The sequence below is a fragment of the Eublepharis macularius genome, chromosome 5 (genome assembly GCF_028583425.1).
Source record: "Eublepharis macularius isolate TG4126 chromosome 5, MPM_Emac_v1.0, whole genome shotgun sequence".
Classification (NCBI taxonomy): Eukaryota; Metazoa; Chordata; class Lepidosauria; order Squamata; family Eublepharidae; genus Eublepharis; species Eublepharis macularius.
In genome coordinates this window covers 149,468,414-149,488,418 of record NC_072794.1, presented here as the reverse complement: position 1 = coordinate 149,488,418, position 20,005 = coordinate 149,468,414, and the positions used below count along the sequence as shown (strand labels likewise).

Genomic DNA, 20,005 nt, shown 5'->3' with positions numbered 1-20,005 from the left:
AGTCACACCAAAGTTGTCAACATTGAGAAGAGGCTTACTATTTTGAATTTTCCTCATTTTGTGTGTCTGAATAACTATGAGGCTTCATATGTAGGGAAATACAAGGAAGTGATTTTCCTACCGGTCAAATTTTTATGAAGTGATTGCAACATGTAAAGGAATACAATGTGTGCAGTGTGTTCTTCTGTGAGGAAATAGTTAACTGTAATTCCTTTTTAATCCTGCAGTAGGATGCATGCCCACTAGATGGCATATTAGCTGCCAGTGGAAAATTCCAGAACTTACTGAGGGGGAGGAATGTGTGAGTCGAGTCAAGAGGAGTGTGTTTGCTAGGCAGCAGGACTGTGTTCAGACCAAATAAGGAAGGTAGTCTTAGCTCATGACTTTCTAGCAGTCTTCATGGAAGTTCTTCCTATTTAATATGGCAATCAAATAATGCACCAATGAGTGTGTATCTGACTTGGGGCTCTGTTGAATGTTCAAAAGGAAAAATGAAATTATCTGTGGTGATATAGATAACTCTGTGCCAGGCCCCAAGCAAAGAGGATGTTTGTGTGTCAAAATACTTTAACCCAGTCAGACCATGTTAAGGAGCTTGGATCCTTCCTTCTGCTTTATGATTGATAGGATGAGGTTGGATAGAGAAGGAAGCTCCAAGTTATAGAAGTTATGAGGAGTGGCAAGCAAAGAAACCTTTGACTGATGTCTTGAAATGAGCTTTAAAAATAAAATCTCATGTCAAATCTTACTTTCCAGGCTGCTCTTTAGAAAGCTGTAACCCTGGGACATGAAGTAAATACTAATTTTAAGAGGTGCACAAACAAGACCAGATACACACACTTCATCCACACTTTGAAAGTTGCAGCCTTAAAGCATCATATCTCAAAGAGCTGTAGCAGTATTTCAGCCCATTGAGGATTCTTCTTGTCACTGAAAACTTGTGTAGGAGTAGTGCTACTATTCTATCAGTTTCTCTGACAACTTGCTAACTAGCAATTGAACACTCTAAATAGAAGCAAAGCTTATTCTTTTGCCCTTCCAAGAACGAAAAACTGTGTGTGCAGCTTTGTTGCTGAAAGTAGTATTTGCTGTTACATCATTATGGGAGGTTTGTACACAAAAGTGTAATTCTAACTCATCCCTGTGAATTTGTGTTGCTTAGTGTTGCTAAAAATTAGTCCGTGGACAAGGAAGAAGGAAGGGAGGTACTTTTACTTGTTGGCATGGTATGTCTGTAAGAAGCATATCTGTTTGTTTTACTGGTCCTTGGATGCTTTTTCAAAAAATGAGGACCTGCAGTTGTTGCTGACTGAAATTGATTAGTTTGAAAGTAATTTCAACTTGAGGTGGGATGGCACGGGTCATGTATCTGGACAACCTCAAAATGAAGTACTTACCACTGGAATAAATTGTGGATGTAATTACTGCTTTAAAAGGATACACTAGCATATGCTATTGTTTACAAAGTGTGATGCCATTTCTTGTACATAGGCATGTTTGCTCTGACTTGATCTCAGCACTCATTTGAAAAGGATGCCTTACGTTAATGCAAGTAAGTTTTTAAAAAGTTATATTGACCTACAGCCTCCTGCTTCTCAAAAACTTGTGGCAGGTAAAGAAAAAAAGTAAACAGAAAAAGACCAACATCAAATTTGAATGAATTGCACATTTTTTTTTACCCTTTATCTTGTAGTATTTTTGAATTGTGCTCAGACTTTGGCATATTTGTGAGAGGAGGTGTCACATAAGGACTGGAAGCAGTTCCATTAATGAGGACCAGCCGCCATGCTCTCTTTGACATGGTAGGTGACAATTTGACATGGCAAGCGTTATTTGAACTTGATGGAGGAGGTGATACTCTGGATTATGCTTACCTCTTCAGTGTGGTTCTTTAAGGCTTACTCCTTTTAGACTGGCCTCTTCAGCTATTCTGGCATATGAAAGTTGTCTTTTCCCCTCACTTCCTGTTAATAGTGAGTATCTGTCTAGATTTTCTGTAAGCTGCTGTAGCTGTCCCAGTTTCTGAAGGCCTCTAGGCCCTTTTGCCATGGAACAGTTAAATTCTAACCCTACCTTGTATTGGGCATCACTCAGCATTTTGTGGTGCAACCAGCCTGGTGAAAGAACAGCAGATGTTTTATAGCTTGACATCCTTTGGTGGGGAGGAGGATTTGAATGGACTGGACTATTTATGACCCATGGCCAAGAACTTGGAAACTGATTCTGTAAGCCCAGAACAGCGTTCAGTGTTTTCCTCTAGCAACAGGCCTTTTCTTTACAGCATAGCATACTGCTGTTAAAACTTCCATTAGGTTTATGATGGGATTCAGCTGTGCAAAGGAAGGGATTTTTTTAAACAAGTCTCTGATCTGTGTGTTTAATTTTGACTTATAAATAAAGTACCATGCATTAATCCCTGCTGTAACACCTTATAAACAAAATAGGATATCTGGGTGCAGACTAGTTTGAAGTAAATAATCATCGCACTAGTATACTGATAAGCTGTGAAGGAGTTTCTTTATCAGACATTGAGCATCTACAAAGCCTATATTGCAACAAAGCAGTTCCATTTCAGTGGAAGGAGCAAGTCCAAGTGTGGCATAATTTGTGTGTGTACACCTTGGTAACTTCCATAAACATGAATGGTGGGGAGGGGTCTCTGGATTGGGTTGAGCCATTAATGTGAGCTGCAGTGGGAGGTTGTATGTAGCTAGATTAGCTCTACATTTCCTTTGTAAGTGGAAAATCACCTAGGAGTGCTTTTAAAAGTAAAGCATACCCCAAGTGAGCACCATTGTTCAGCCATTGCCAAGATATTTTGTAATGTTGCTTTCATGAGATATGCAGATTTTGTTCTTGAGCTTTGGCTTTTTGTTGGTAATGTTGCATCTGTAAATGTTCTGCTGTCTGTATAACTACTATCAGATCAGACTGCAGTGTGAACCCATTTAATTGGAAATATGTTCATTGATTTTTAACTGAACTTCAAGGAGAGGGCAGTTCTCTAGGTTGCCATCTCAACATGAGAACTTTCTTTAGTGTCTATTCCAGTAGGGACAAAATAGCCCTTTTAAAAGCTCTGAGAAAGACTCATATCCTAGAAGTGCTATTTCCATCACTAGTTTGCAGTGACAGTACTAGTTGGTCTTTCGTGCGCTTCCTTATTTTCGAAGGGACAGGGTCCCTGTCCTTTTCAAATGTGACTGTGTTTGGCTTGGCTATTTTTTTATGCAAGCTGCTTGTTTTTTTTCCAAATGAAAATCTTTGCTTTTTGTTATTGACTTCAGGTTACATTCAGATTTTAGTGACTGATATTTTGAAATGCTGTAAACTAGCTTGTCTCATTGATTGCTGCTGTTAACACCATCTCATAAAGAATAGCCATGTGAGACTTGTTAGCTATGTGAACAGACTGCCTCACACTATCTCTTGTTAATGTACTCTTTCTGTTGTTTTCTTCTCTGAGAGGTATTGGGAACCAATAAACTAAAAATTTAAACATGCATGGAATTTATCTGTGAGAAGCAATTCAAAAATATACTTCTAGGCATTCAATTCCTAACAGTGTCTAAACCAAAAGGATGCCAACATACAAAAAGTAAAATAGTTAAGTGTTTTAATGGGATTTGTCCAAAGTAAACATGGAGTGAAAGAATCACCTGCTGCAGTTTCACATTTTGTTTAAAACATAGGCTAATAATGAACAGATTGATTCAAGAGAGAGCCTACCGTTTACTTGCATAGTTAAGGTTTTTACTTTAAAAGAATCTGATGGATTAACTATTTGGTTTAATTCTCATCAGCTAAAGGATTTTGCCAAACTGCAGACTGGCTATGATATGTTTCTGCTCCAACTTTCTTTTTAAAAATGTCCCTTCTGCTAGTATAAGTTTTCATCCCTAAACATTGTAATCCTGACATGACTTATTTTCTTATTGAACGTTATTATTTTGTTTAGTAGGATATAAATAATTGGTGTAATGATTAGGTGGGAGTTCTGTACAGGATTTTGAAGGTTTTTCTCTTAAATAGCCTCAGTCATTGACTATCTTAAGTAAAAGCTGGTGCATGGGCAAGAGTTCTTATCTCCAGGGGTGCTCAGATAACCAGTGGTAAGTGAAGGGAATTATTAGCGTTGTGCTCTCTCGACTCTAAGGGTCTGTCTAGAACCTGAGCCTCAGACGTATACACAGAGCAGGAATTTAAATAATACCCAAAGAATATTGTTTGGTTATGCATATCTTTCTTCTTAAAGTACCACAGATCTAAAGTCTGGGCAGCTTGTACAATGGTTGTTTAACGTGCTCTTTTCCATTAGTTGCTGTCTAATATAGTTTTACACAGTGTCTCAGGTTTCCAGTAAAAATCTCTTGAAACTGCTATATGAAAGACTTGTGTAGAAAAAAGGCAAGCAAACATGAAACCAATTTTCTATTATCAGCTGACTAATGATTTTGGATAGCCCAGGCTAATTCAGTATCAGAGCTCAGAAGCGGCTGGTACTCGGATGGGAGACCATCATGGAGGTCAAGGCTTGGGTAGGCAGTGGCAAACCACTTTTGAATGTCTCTTATCTTGAAAACTTCATGAGGTTGCCAAAAGTTGGCTGTGACTTGACTGCAAAAAAAAAAAAACAAAAGTGATTTTTGGATGCCATGTTTACAGATGTGTAGAAAGTTTTAAATCCTGATGGTTGAGTATGTTTCTTGCTAGAGAACTTACAAATTAATTGGTTTTAAGCAGAGATGTAATGCTACCTTTTTGGAAATTTAACTGAAATATTTCCTAGGATGTTTTCTGTTAATTTTCAGAAATATATTGACTTTGGAAATTGGATATGCCTCTGCTATTGGACATGCCTCTTGCCTTCCCATTCACAAAGGCATTCCTTTCTCTGTAATGAACCTGTTTTTCTCAGAATAGTATCAGCACCAATTTATTGATGAAGGTTTTGAAAGAAGCCTATATATAAAAGTAAGCTAGAAAAAAAGTTATAGCAGATACATACTCTTAGGCAACAGTCAAATTAATGGTTTTATTCTCAAAAAGTTCTGCCTGATAGGGCTTGAATCCTGTACCTTTGCCCCACATATTCAAAAGAAAATGTGTCTGGGTTCTGTGAAGGTAGTCTTCCTCTGCAGAATCGAAAAGAGTCCAGTAGCACCTTTAAGACTAACCAACTTTACTGTAGCATAAGCTTTCGAGAATCACAGTTCTCTTTGTCAGATGTGTCTAACATGGCTTACTCCTCTGGATCTATTCCTATGCAGAGCTTACTTCCTCTGGCACAGAGCTCTTTAGTTTATACAATTTTAATGCTTTTCAACAAGCCCCCAAATACCTGGTGTGAGAAAAGAGCTCTGCAGCAAAGGACTGCCTTTGCAGCCCTGGGAGAGAAGTGTGCGTGGAGCAAAGTTACCAGATCCAAGCCTGTGCAGTATACTGGGCTTAGTATCCTGACATATTTTGTCATTGTTTTGTTGTAGGAAATCTTTGGGAAAGTACTGTTTTGTAGTCCACAAGGTACTCACTGTGAAATAATATTAATGAATATAGGAACTGATTACGTGACAACTCAAGTATTCAGTGAAAAACTTTTGAGTCGCTGCAAGTAGGAATGGGGAACTGAAGGAAATGGACGTAACAAGTTAGGGACTATAGACTTCACCACTGTGTTGCCTGATGTACCACCCATTTACTTAAAATATGCGCTATCTGTGCTTCATGTTTAATGTCAGTCCTAGAATTGCTTATGTTCTGTATCAGCATTTCTTCAACTCTGTATTGGATTCTTGTTAATGCCATGTCTTTGTAAACTTGTGTTTATTTTCCCTATGGTATTGTTAATGTTAATTGATATTGATATTTACTGTACTAATCTTATGCTGTGTAATCCGCCTTGAGTCTCAGTGAGAAAGGTGGACTATAAATGACATAAATAAATACAGAAAAATAAATCTGTAGCAAATAGGGCAGCAGGAAAAAAGGAAAGGGGGAGTACTGTACTTCCAGCAGGAATGACACTTTCTAGCCCTGTCTTCTTGTATAATCTACCCTCAGCACTTCTTCCCTGTGGTGCTTGCTTACGATGCTCCAGGAGTGTGTGTATGAACAAGCCACATGGAAAGGGCTATTCTTGAAAACGGTTGATGCACCTGTATTTAGACTTTTTTACATTTCTAAATGACTACCATAACATTCTGTTGCGATGATAGGTCTCTTCTCAAAAATTGATACTTTAATGTTGATTGGTGGTGTCTACCCTTATCTTGATTTAAATATGTATGTGCTTTATTAGTTTTAATAAACTTGAAACATTTATATTGGCATTTGTGTTCATAAGCATATAATTTGCAGCTGTTTGAGATTGTGATGCTCTTAAATGTTTAAGAAGTGTTTAAATGTTTTCTCAAATCTTTGCTTTTAGCAGAGCAATTCATGATAGCATTGCTTCTGCATGCTGTGATTTCACCACTTTATTATTAGAGATGATTATAACTTAAAAGTATTGATATTTTTATGTAGTTATGTTATATAGGTGTTCCCCAAGACTCATCTTTCGTTAATATCAATCTCTGTGCAAAAACTGATTTAACTGTGACTTGTTCACTAATTGCTTGTGATGAGGTGACTCAAGAGGCTAGATGACCTTGTTCTTGGAGAATTTTGCTCTTTTTTGTCTTTTAAAACAGAGCGAACTCAACTATTTTTATGTTGCTTTTCCATGGGAGGTTATTATGACGTTTGTTTTGAGATAACACAGGAAATAGTGTAAAGAAAGTACTTACTGTGATAAACTGTTCCTAACCAGCCAGAAGTGTCTGCAATTCAGTGTTTCATTTTCAGACACCTACAGTCTCCATTAGTTGTCTGCTGACAGGAACTGCAGACGATTTTTCCTGCAAGAATTACAGTTCAACAATAGCATTAGCTTACAGTTGCATGCTTATTTTGTTCTTAACTCTTCTTTTATATCCTACTTTTCTTTACTCAGGAATTCCCAGAAAGTATCCTGTCCAGATATTGATCCAGGCCTATCATGTCCTTTCAGTCATAACCCAGCAAATAGTCCACTGCCTGTATTTATTGAACACGGGAAGCATAGATAGTGCATTTTCAGAGATACGCATCTACAAATTCATTTTCTTGTGTAGAATGCTGGAATTTAGAACTCTTACTGCTCTCCTGATGCTGGGAAGCTCAAATAGAAATGGGGTGGAGAAAGAATACAGAGAAGTGTATTTCTTCACACCACCTCTTCTTGATTTAATATTATTACTGGCCTACTGACCTTATTGGCTGTTTTGCAAGTTTCCCCAGTCCAGATGTAGTAATTTATCACTGAGGAAGACCTAGCCCAGGCTCTTCTGACCTTTGGAGAAATCTGCACAATAGTTTTGTAGGTAAAAAGATCCTAGGGCAAGTTACATTGAATGCATATATTTCTGGGTTGCTTGTGGTTTTGTATGTGCCTTCCCCTGCACCTTGAGGCTTTTCTGTCTTGCTTTTGTCATGGTGAACTCCCTTGATCATGGAGGAATAGTAAGAGGCTTTGCTGTGGTGTTGTGTCCTTTGGAGGCTGGATTGTTGAGGAAAATCAAAATGTTCTATATTGCCACCTTATTTTTATGGAAATTTTGTTACCGCTTGAGACCTCCAGGTGTGAGATCATGGGCCATTTAGATGGCCTATTCAAACTTTCCCTATTAAGGCTTTTAATATTCAAGCATGATATAGTTGAGTTTGGTTTGTATTATTTTCTTTGTGGTTAAGATAGTGCTACTGACATACTTTGTATTTTGTCTTGGACGTGTTGATGTGTTTTTTTTATTAATATACTTGTTGAAAGCAGATTATAAATCCTCAGCTAAATACCATGAGTCATATGTGGCAGCAGTTAGGAATCAGATGAAACTGATTTTTCCACTCACAGCCAATAAGATCCAGCCACATGTTTTAGCACATTGAAAAGAAAATGTTTTTCCTATTTAGCAGTAGTCAACAGTGTATTTCCTCTGCTGAGGTAAAGTACGTTATTGTCTGAGGTAAGTTATTGTATGGGTTATCAACTGTCATGTGAAAATGTATTGGATTACATGGGTTTTTTGACTCTCTGGAGTAAAACCTAAAGCCCTTAATGCAGAATTCTCATTGGTAAGTGAGGGTAGCATTAATTTAATTTAATAACATACATAATAGCATTAATTTAATTCAACAACATACATAATACCTCTACATGCTTCTTCATACAATGTCAGTTACTGACTGAACTCTCTAATCTGGCCAAGTTGAATTGAAGGAAAATACCATAGAATAATTGAAGTAATAGTGAGGTCCTTAACAGTGGTACATGTGAGATCCAGTGATGGGGAGTACATACTGTGGTATATCTCAGCTGAAACTTCATCAACTGTGTGGTTGTTTTAAAAATCCAAATATTGTCATTCTGTTAATTGGCGGAATGTTTTGAATGAGCTTTATTTTCTTTTGGTTGGATTCTGAGATGTGCAGCAGAGTTCTGTGTGCACAGATGTATTCTTCTTGCTGTTCATGAAGTAAAGTTGAATGAATTTTTGTTCTTACTTTTCATTAATCATGATACGACAGTTGTATGAAATGGAGCATTTTTTTCTTCTGCAGTTTTTAATTCTTCTTTAGCTGTAGCGTGATTGACAAACTTGAAATGACCCAAATAACTTCATTCAGCATGCTGTGCAGCTTATATAAAGGGTTACTAAGAACTGATTCAGGCACTCCAGTTACATTTAAGATTACAGGTGGGCCCGGTCCAACTGACCTTTGTTTGAATTAGTTTGGCTGTGACCCAATATCCACTAGTGACCTTGTTTTAACACTAGGCTGGCTGGACAATAGTTTTAATGTCTCCTTAAGGTTCCAGGTCATTACTATTTAAACAGTTTAGATTATTGTAAAGTGTTTTAGCACAATAAAGGTATGAAAAAATTAAATTTGAGCCCACAGACTATAATTTGCTCTGCTACCCCCAAGTTATACACTGTGGTTTAAAAGTGGCTTGCATTCTAAGTGGGGGTGGGGGAAGGAGCAAACCATAGTTCACTGGTTCAGAGTTACCAGTAAACCATAGTTGGCACTAAAATGGAAGTTGCCTGTTGATCCCGGATAAGTGACAGTAAAAAGGAGGGATGGTGTGTGAGCAGAGGGCCCTTTCATGCAGTACCAGGCCATGGTTTGGCATTATATCTGTACCATGTTAAGGAGTTGGTCAGTTTGCTGATGTACTAGCTTTAGAATTCTTTTGTTGCAGAGTATGTACTTTCCTAGTGATGAGGCCAGAACTGCAAATAGGCACACGTAAGTATCTTATTACTGTGGGCAAATTACTTGCTTTTCACCCGCAAATGGAAGAATTCTGCACTGTAATAAATGCTGCAAGCAGAGATTTGTAAAAACTTGTCTATTTTGTAATTATTCTTTTTATCCATTAGGAAGATTTGAATCCCGTAGCATCTTAGCGACCAACAAGGTTTTCAGGGTATGAACCTTTGAGAATCAGATCTCCCTTCTTCAGGTATAAGTAAGAATGGAGATCCCTGAACCTTTATATCTCATCCAAAAGGTGGGTGAGATGTTACAAGTAGGAGTGTGCATGGGGGTGGGGGGTAAAAATTCATTTTTCCCACTTCGGTTTACCTGAAGTGGGAAAATGATTTGTAAAAACTGAAATAAAAACTTCTGGAATTTAAATTGTTTCAGTAAATATTCGGAGCATACTGAAGTGGGGGGGGAGCTGTCTCACAGCCCCCCTGCCCCCACTGTCCAGGAGCAACATCAGCTGGGCGGTGGGGAAGGCCGGAGCCGGCACTTCCGCCACCCGCGCTGCCTCTTCCGCCACAGCAGCGGCCTGCGGAGCAGTCGGGAGGGCCGGAGCTGGCACCTCCACTGCTCACACTGCTGCCGCCATGGCCAGCTGAGTGGCGGGGAAGGTTGCAGCCAACACCTCCGCCACCCATGCCATTTCCTCCACCGCTGTGGCAGCCAGCTGGGCAGCAGGAAAGGCAGCAGCTGCTGCCTCCGCTGCAGTTTTGCAGTGAAGGGCCAGGCAAGTGGGGTGGTGGGTGGGAGAGGGAGGCCATTAAAGTTTAAAGGCCACGAAGCAATACGAATCACTTCGGGAAGCTTTGATTCGGGGGTTCTGTATCGGGGTCAGCATACTGGCCCCAATTCGCAACCCCCGAATCTTTACAGATCGGGTTCGATTCAGGCATTTATCCTGACTTGGATACCCGAAGCACACACCCCTAGTTACAAGGGCATAGGGATGCAAAGGTACAGTGCCGCTTGATTAGGTGGGAGCGTTGGGGTGTAGCTAACGAAGATGTCCAGATGTAAAAGAAAAATAGTACAGTGCAGCTTGATTAGAGCAGAAATTAGCATCTGTAGTGAGATATGAATCCTAAGTCTCTATTCAACCCAGGGAGAGCCATTGTTCTAAATTTATGAATGAACTTCCATTTCTGCAATCTCACTTTGTAGTCTCCTCTTGAAGTTTCTCTGAGGACAGCCACTTTTAGGTCAGTGGTGGAATGTCCTGGACTATTAAAATGTTCTCCTGTTGTTTTTGAGTGTTGTGATTTCTAATGTCAGATTTATGTCCATTTAGTCTTTTGCACAGGGAATGACCTGTTTGTCCAATGTAGTGAATGGAAGGGCATTACTGACATTTGATAGCATATATAACATTGGAAGATGAACAAGTGAATGAACTGGAGATGGTATAACTGAATCTGTTACACCATCTGTTGAATCTGAAATTATTTAAGTGGTGTTATTAAGTCCAGTGATCATGCAGTTGGAGTAAATATGGGGACAGAATTGGCTTCTTGGGTTATTACAGGACCTAGTCTCAGAGTCCATATCATTGTTGGGAAGTACATGATTATGAGTGAGAACTTGTTTAAGGCTAAAGAGCTGTCAGTGGGTAAGAAAAGGTTTGCCTCCCAATGCTTTGCTACACCCCTCCAATCTAATCAATAAGAATAAGAATAACATTTGATTTATATACCGCCCTTCAGGACAATTTAATTTCCAATCAGAGTGGTTTACAAAGTATGTTGTTATTTATCCCAATAATCACTCTGTGAGGAGGGTGGAGCTGAGAGAGCTCTGGAAGAGCTGTTATTGTCCCAAGATCACCCAGCTGGCTTTAAGTGAAGAAGTGGAGAATCAAACCTGGTTCTCCAGATTAGAGTCCCCTCACTCTTAACCACTACACCAAACTGGCTCTCAAGCTGCATTGTACTTTTGCATCCTGATGTCTTTGCTTGTAATACTCTACCCACCATTTGGCTGGAATATAAAGGCTCAGGGATCTCTATTCCTACTCATATCTGAAGAAGGGAGATCTGACTTTCAAAAGCTCATGCCCTGAAAATCTTGTTGGTCTCTAAGGGGCCACTGGACTCAAATCCTACTGATCTACTGCAGACCAACACGGCTACACACCTAAAACTTTGTCCATTCACACTGTTCACAGATGCCATTCTTGTTCTTCCATTTATATGCATACACCATTCACATTACTCGCTAATGCTTGTCTGCCTGAAGTATTGCCTCCTTCGTTATGTGCATCCCAACCCATCTATTGACCTGCTGAAGAGGGAGTCCCCAAGTTATGTGTGCTTTGCTGTGAATTGAAATTGTTTGAATGTCATTTGAAAAAATGCTTGTCAGATATTTCTTTGAAACCAGCCTCCTGATCTGTATCTTTTTGAACTAATGTTGTGTCTGGCTGTCTGTCTTTTTATAGAGCTTGGAAACTGATGGGATTTGATTGTTGATAGGTTTTCTGCATGAATTGAATGAAAAGATGGCTGCTTGAAGTTTCATCTGGTGGTCGGTGCAATATGGCCTAGATGATGCTATGCCTTAAACTGTCTATCCACCAATCCTATCTTCAGCTTTGTTTGACCCTCCTATGCTGAGGTTCTTTAAACTTCTGAGCATTGGAATGCTTGTAAAACACTCTATAAGAGATAAGCAGCTGGGCCAGTGGTTAGGGAGGGCTCATTTCAGTTGACTGAAGCTAGAACTTTCATAGTCACTAGCTGTAGAGATTTTAGACAACACACAGGGCCGGCGTGTCTATGGAGGCCGTGCCGGCAGCCACCTTGAGCTCTGACGTCTAAAGGAGGCACCAAGCCGGCCTGCGACGACACCCCCCTTAACCCAGAAGCGGGCCACATCCCTGCTTGCCTCTCCACCCCTTTGCTGCTGTGCCCACCGCAGCGGGGAGGTGAGCGGGAAAGCGGGCTGCATCCCCGCTCACCTCTCCACCCCTTCGCCACTGCTGCCCGTCTCAGGTGAGGGGAATGCTCTTGGCACGACCCTGCTGGCCCTGACAACATAGTATGTATATTTCAGTTCTTGTTTCTTTGGTTGAATTTGATTTGGAGGGGGGAGTTTTGCATTGACAGTAATATATAGGTTGCAAAACTGGATGATAAATAATAACAGTATCCTCATCCTTTTTCCTCTGCTGTGGTGCACACACTGAGCACTATGCCATGCTGTTACAGGGAATCAGAGGCATATGCAAGCTTCCTGTTTCTATAATGGTCTGGTGCAGAGCCTGTGTGTAGTTTATAAATATTACACTTGATCTTAGCCAAAAGATCTGGTTATTTTAGTACTGATATTTATTATTTTTGTTTTTTAACTCACTCTGTTCATAATGGCCTTTGGCTGCATATAGTAAATGCTTCTGTCTGTCAAAATAGCAAGTTTTAAAAATTCTTGTTAGCATTTCCTAATAAATCTTTATAACTCTTGTTTTGAGATATCAGAACTGAAGGTGAAAATGTGCTTGATTTCCCCGCCACCTTCTGCTGGAATATAACTTTTGTTTCTCAGCATGCGTAATATCTGTTTATCAGCTGTTTATCATCACTCTTTATCTGTATATCAGTACTATACTTGGTACTTGTTGACATGGTAGCGGTCTTCACCTTTTCCATACCCTAAACCCCAGGCTGCAGCAGGGAACTCAATGAAATGCAATGAAATGCCTTTTCTGCTGATCTTCTCAGGTCGCATGTAGGTGATGCAGTGCCCCTTGTTCTGTCTATGCATACTGGCAGCAGGTCCCTCTAAAATGTAAAAAATGATACTTGTAATGTTTTCCATTTAAATAGTGTAGAATTTATTTCTGCTTGCTAGTGTGGGGTTTTAAAAAGTTGTTGCTGTTAGTTAAAACAGGCCTCTGAGGAAAGAAGGAAGGGGGTTGGATGGGTGAGTGGAGTGAAATCTGATTGGACAGTAGCAGTACCTGAGGAGCCGAAGTGAACTGGAATTCTGAGAGAGTGTGCTGAGAGAAAATATTCATTCTGTGGAAAGCAGGCACACTGTGTGGGACCCTGGAAGGGATTTTATTCTAGTTCAGCCTGGCAATCTGTGTAAAGCCTGAACTTTTTGTGTGATTATGGGCAGTGCAGGCAAACTGTGTGTGGCCCGTGAGAGAATTCTGGTTAAAACAGGCAAGCTGTATGCAGCCTGAGAGTGTCTATGTGGTTCTGAGAGAAAGTATTTATTCTGCCGTCCACTGAAACTGTGTGTGTCTGAAAGTCTATATCTGTGTGGTGTTCAGAGAATTTCTAAGACAGGAAAAATGTTTGTGCGCCTGCGGCAGTCTGTCTCTCTCTGAGGGAGTGAGTAACTCTATGTCAGACTAATTGTGAGCACCTGAGAGAGAAAGTCTGTGTATATCAGTGAGAGATTTAGCTAATTAAATCAGGCAAGCTGTGTGGAAAAGCCTGAGTGAATTTATGTCTGAGTGGAGTTTATAATGTTGGTAAAGACCTATATGGAAAAATTACTTCGTGTGACTGAGTCTGTTTAAATACTTGTAAGAAGAGGTAACTCGCTTTAAACCCTCAAGCTTAAGAACTGTTCTGAAACAAATACACTTAACAAAACTCTGCAACCACCAAGCTTATGTACCTACAAATAAAATGATTTGTTTAAAAAAGAAAAGATCTCTTATTTTCCTCACAACCACCCTCACGTGCTGACCGTTCTGTCACACTACCAGCTATAACTAAACCTTCCTATATTGCATGTTACAAGGAGGTCTAAGGTGAAAAGCCTTAGGACACAGAAACAAAAAAAGGAAGGTGATCTTGAGGTAACAACTTAGGAAAACATAGAGAACACCTAAATTCTGTTTGAGTAGAAGTAAAAGTATTTATTAGGACTAGAGCCGTCCTGCAGTATAAATTTAAGGTAAAGTAAGGAGGAGCCGAGTGTAAGGTCTAAAGCCAAAAGTATAAGGTTTCACAAAAGGATTGAAGTTGTAAAAAAGTTATCAAACTAAGCAAACTAACAGGGCAGATAAAAGAAAAGCAAAACTATTACAGGGAAAATAAAAAGATATGGTGAATTGTTGCAATACTTTTTAGGGGCTCAATCCAGCAGGCACAGGGGTTGCATGAATCTCCTGAGGGTCCTGACCCATGGGTTGAAGACCACCACTCTAGTGATCTTCCAGACAAATTTGATGGAAGCAAATTTTTTCCATGTGGATTGTTACATATTTTGGCTTAGGGAAATTTAATACATGAGGAATTAAGCACAATTTCAATAGCAATCATATCTAGTACATTTTTATCCTCCATGGAACTCAGGATCGTGTAATATTATAATAACAACAACATTCAATTTATATACCGCCCTTCAGGACAACTTAATGCCCACTCAGAACGGTTTACAAAGTGTTATTATTACCCCACAACAATCACCCTGTGAGGTGGGTGGGGCTGAGAGAGCTCCAGAGAACTGTGACTCGCCCAAGGTTACCCAGCTGGCTTCGTGGAGGAGTGGGGAATCAAACCCAGCTCTCCAGATTAGAGTCCCATGCTCTTAACCACTACACCAAACTGGTTCTCCCGTTCTATCCATGCAACAATCCTGTGAGGAGTGTTAAACTAAGAGACTGCCTGGCCCAGGGTCATCCAGCAAGCTTTCCTGATGGAGTGGGGATTTGAACCTCAGTCTCCCAGATCCTGATGTGACATGCCAGTCACTGCACCACGCCCTAAATACAAGATTATGCCTGGTAGGCTTATGAGCATGAATTATAGATAATTGTGAGAGATAAAATTATTTATCATTTTGGCCTATTCCCTTGAAGTCAAGTTTGTGTTCCTTGTGAATACAGCTTCAGTATTCCTGCATTCTTTGAACTATATGGGCAGAATTTTTAACTTGCTAATATCAGAGTGTAATACTGTCTCATAAATGGGCAGAGTATGTGTGTGCACCTCTGAATAGTGAGTTTCAGAAGACAGAAGTGACTAGTGGTAAGCTGGAGGATAGAACTCTGATTCACAGGGCTCTAACCAACCCTACAAGAGAAGATCTTGTACGGTACAGCTAGATCAGAGATACAGTGATTGATTGTGCCAGCTGGCACTTTACCTGTTGTGACTTGCTATTTATGGGTCCAGTCCCTTTCACTATTTCACAGTTTCACCTGCCTCAAATTCTTTCATTTCCTCTCTATACATTCCTCCTCCTCCTGTTTTTGGTACTCACCTGCTCTCCCCAATCCAGTAATCTGTATGGTGCTGCTGCTCATTTTTTCCCTCTGCCTCTTCATTAAATCTTCTTTCTTCATACTTTCCACTTCCTGTTAGTACTCTACTTTGCATCAGACCTACCTGCAACTAATTCCTTCTGTAGATGGAACCCTTACCAGAAATTTAGCACACGTGCAGCTTAAAAGGAATTGCCAAATAAACAAACTCCCAGTGAAAGCGAACATTGTTAAATATCATCAATATATCTAATTCTCAGTGTGGCCCCATCTGTGGATACTTAAATCTGGAGATTGGAGCTGTGAATAGACGAGACAAATCTTTCTATGAACCCGAAAAAAGCCCCAGGTTTGTAGAAAAGTCCGAGCTGTGCATACGTACGTACATACATACATTAGAGGATAACCTGTCCCCCCACCCCCCGAAGTAGTGCCTGTAGCTTTAAAAGAATGCCCCATTGGCAATTGCTAGGCAGCAACAAGAGTCTTACTGAGAGTGGTATTTTTCATGCAAACTCTACCAGATTTTCAGGAGATCCACTCTTGAATGTCCTCTAATGACCCCCCCCCCCCCAAGCTTCAAGAAGACTCAGCCCCTGAACAAGGTGCTCCCAGCCACTCCATTGTTCCCTATAAGTCAATGCTGAATCTCATTGCAGAAACACACTGAGGCAAGGCGCACTCCCAAATGCAAGCTGAGCTCATTCCAGAGAAAGCCCAATAGAACCAAACTGAAGCACAGGAATGGAAGCTATTCCCCACCCCCAAACCAAAGTGAAGGAAGGGACCAACACTACATCAGAAAATCATATCTATTCCACCCAAACGGAACTGAAGCAAGGGACACCGTTGCATCTTAGCCCAACAGAAGCAAACCGAAGCAAAGGAATGCCTTGTGTTTGTAGTTGGGTACTACTTGGTTCTGTTCTGTGGTGTTTCTCCACTGGCTGAACCCAGTGTCTGGCTGCTGTGAATGACACTGGTTCTGTTGGTGAAAAGAGGTCTGCTCCTTGTTCTTGCAGGTTCTCCACCATGCCACTGGGCCTGATTTGGTGGCTAGCACAGTATTGAGTTTTCCTAGGGGGAGGGGAGGGGAGAGAAAGCAGAAGACAGGGGCAGATAAAGCAGGTTGGTGGGTGGGTGTTAAGGAGAGAAGGAGGCAAGGAAAGTTGAGAGGCTATAAAGGCTTTTAGGGGAGGGGGAAATGGGAGATCCCCCTGCAAGCCTTTGTGAGCCCCCCCACTTGTCAGTATATCTTGTAGTCAACATGGCCTCATCTGCATATACTTAAAAGCCAGTGTGCTGTAGTAGAGTTTTGGATCTGGGAGACCCAGATGAAACCTTCCCCACAAAACTGGGGGTTAAGTTCCCCCCAAACTGGAATGATACCTGTGTTTGTGCAGAGAACACACCTCTGTGGGTCTGCCTTATCTGCCTCCTCACAGTGGAAGCAGCAGATGGAGGGTGGGCTGCACCTACCAGGTGGAGTTGGAGCTGTTGTTGCCATCTCTTGATCCAGGCAGATGGAAGCAGTAGTGCTGCAGGCAAGAGTGGGAGATAAAGGGTGGAAGGGGTGGGGTGGGGGTGGGGTGAGGAAGCAACAGCACTTCCTGTGGATGGGCAGGTGGGGAGGAGGAGTCAGAACTGCAGCTCACTGCCCCCCCCCTCCATGTGAGCTGGAGAGGCAGCAGCTGTGCATGCAGGGAACAGCAGAAACCAGTAAATAGGTAGCCTGTTGAGTGATGGTGGTGGAGAATAGGACTCCTGCCCACAAGTCCTACAGGTTTCCTAGGAAGGAGAGTCAGTGCTGAAGCAGCTGTCCTGGCAGATGGGGGCAGATAAGTAGGTCTGAGGAGGAGTGATGGGAATTGCAGACATTTTCCTTGCTGCTGCAGGAGCTGGAAGTGCTGCAGGTGGGTGGGAAGCCCCACTTCCCCCTCTCCTCGAGCCATGGAGACGGGAACAGTTCAGGCAGGTGAGCAGAGGAAGAGTGGGAACTGGCAGGTAGGCAGCCTGGTGACCAGTGGGAATAGGATAGGATTCCTGCACCTGTGAATCTTGTGCGTATGTATCTAGTGATACTATTTAGCCTAGTTCTAAAATAATTTCTTGATGAATGGCCAAATACTGCTATATTATAAAGTCAGATATCGAACAGGTCTTCAGAAATCCTAATTTAGCCTCTTGATTTTGCTACTATGGGTCTGTGCATCCTCCTCCAAACTGGTTGGGGGGGCATTAGCAAGTCCTCCCCACTGAAGCTTTTCTCCTGTGCACCTTTAAGACTAACCAACTTTATCGAGGTATAAGCTTTCAAGAACCACAGCTCTCTTCATCAGATGCTGTGGTTCTCGAAAGCTTATGCCTCAATAAAGTTGGTTAGTCTTAAAGGTACTACTGGACTTTTTACTATTTCGCAACTATAGACTAACATGGCTAACTCCTGGATCTTTTCTCATGGGTGTGTGTGCGCTCATTTGCCTAGACATCTAGGCAAAGCCATTGAACTTTGGCTTTGAACAATGGGAAAGCTATTGAACTTTGGCTGCTGACAGTATCTTCCTTTTGCTGAATATCCTCTCAGAATTTCAGCTACTGTTTAATAACAGACAATTCTAAATTTGCCCTGTAGGCATTATTGATACAGCCCACCAGAATCCATAAGATAAAAGAACTATAGCAGAAGTGAGACTTTTACCTTAGAGGAATAGAACGTGTTTGTGAATTGACTGTTTTCAGTCTCAACAAAGGGTACATCTCTGGTGGTTTATGTATGTGGGTCTGACTAATGGTGTCTGTTGAGATAGGCGCATAACTGGTATAGTGATTGGTTCTCTTGGATGATAAATTATTTTATTTATTTTCTTTCTCTGAAAGAGAGTTGTAGAGGAAAGCTATGTCAGAATTATTTGACCCTAGTGTATGTTGCAAGTTGTACATAACTCTCTTTAGTTTAATTGTCTTTGATCTGATTTAGTTCTGGATGGAGTTGACCAATCTACTGAGGGTATCCAGAAGTTACCTAAGTTCTATCCAGTCGAGTTTGCTTTCTCTGTATCTGAGGTGTAGTCTTTGAGATGTGAGAGTAATTTCTTTGTGTCACGCAGACATTTATACATCTCCATAATGTATTCCTTATTCATTATTTTCCCCTTCCCCCTCCCAAAGTGTAACTTTTTCATTGCAGCATTTTACTTTTCATTAGAAAATGCATTTTTTCCTTCAAACTATATTCATGCTTTTTCTGACACAACAGCAGTTCTGCAACTTGCTGCCAAGTAATGCTTGTGTTACAGAAGTGTCCTTTCCTTCAATTTTTCCTTATATGGAAGATGGCTTCCTCTTAATCTTAGTCCCTTCCCTCCGTACCACCTCTTTTTGGTGTGCCTTCTCCATTTTACTTTTTGAAATGAGTTAACGAGAATTGCCCATGATCTTCCAGATGTTGATTATCTCCATCACTTACGCATGTACACAATAGCATAGATTTCCACCTTTTTACTACCATAGCATACTTGCATCACCTCAAGATCTTTCCCAAGTAGCTAGCCCATTTAGGTTTCATCAGTTTATAATTATTCACATTTTTTGTTCTGCTTTCCTCCAGGGATCTCATGATGGTATATTTGCTTCTGTACTCCATAAGAAGAACTCTGTTGGATCAGACCAGTGGGTTATTGAGTCCAATATCTTGAGGGCCAACAAACAGATCATAGAGATTAAAGCCTTATGCTGCCTGCTAACTATGGTATTCAGAAGTTTGCTGCCTCTGAATACAGTCATGTTATCATAACTGGTACCCATTGATGAACCTTTCTTCCATGAATACAGTTAGCCTCCTTTTAAAGCCATGCTCATAGCCATCACTAATCCACTGGCAAGGAAATCCATTGTTACTCATTGAGTAACAAGGATACCATATGTCCTGATTTCATCCTTAAAACAACTCTGTGAGGTAGGTTAGGCTAAAAGATAGTAGGTTAGAGCCAGCAGAACAGCTCACAAAGGAGTTGATGAGCAGACCTTTCCCTGTCTTCGCAAAGATCTCTGGTGGTCAGGAAAGCATGGGAAACAAAAATGCACCATTGTGATGAGGGAGAGCTCGGGTAAAATGTAGGGGCTTGCATCAACACGGGAGAAGGCAATTTTATTCATTTTTCCCTTGCTGCTGCATCCCATACCTTGATGCATTTTGTTTGCAACACTCTTCTAGTGCTCAGAGATAATTTCCAGGACAAACAGCAGAATGTTTTCTGTGGGTGAAAGGTCCAGTCCACCAACTCCTTCTGTAAGTTTTTGTGCTGGATCCTACCCAGTGATTCAAAGTCACTCCGTAAATTTTGTGGCTGAGTGTAGATTTGTCTGTAGGTGAAGCTAGGATATTTTCTCCTGTTTTGAGTCACGTTCTACTTATTGAATTGCTGAGATTGTGTT

At 40.9% G+C, this 20,005-nt stretch overlaps 1 protein-coding gene across 1 annotated transcript in view; it reads left to right on the top strand.

The window, feature by feature from the left end:
- Window positions 1-20,005, top strand: part of ADNP (activity dependent neuroprotector homeobox) — a 40,610-nt gene that overhangs the window by 7,399 nt on the left and 13,206 nt on the right. The window lies entirely within an intron of this gene.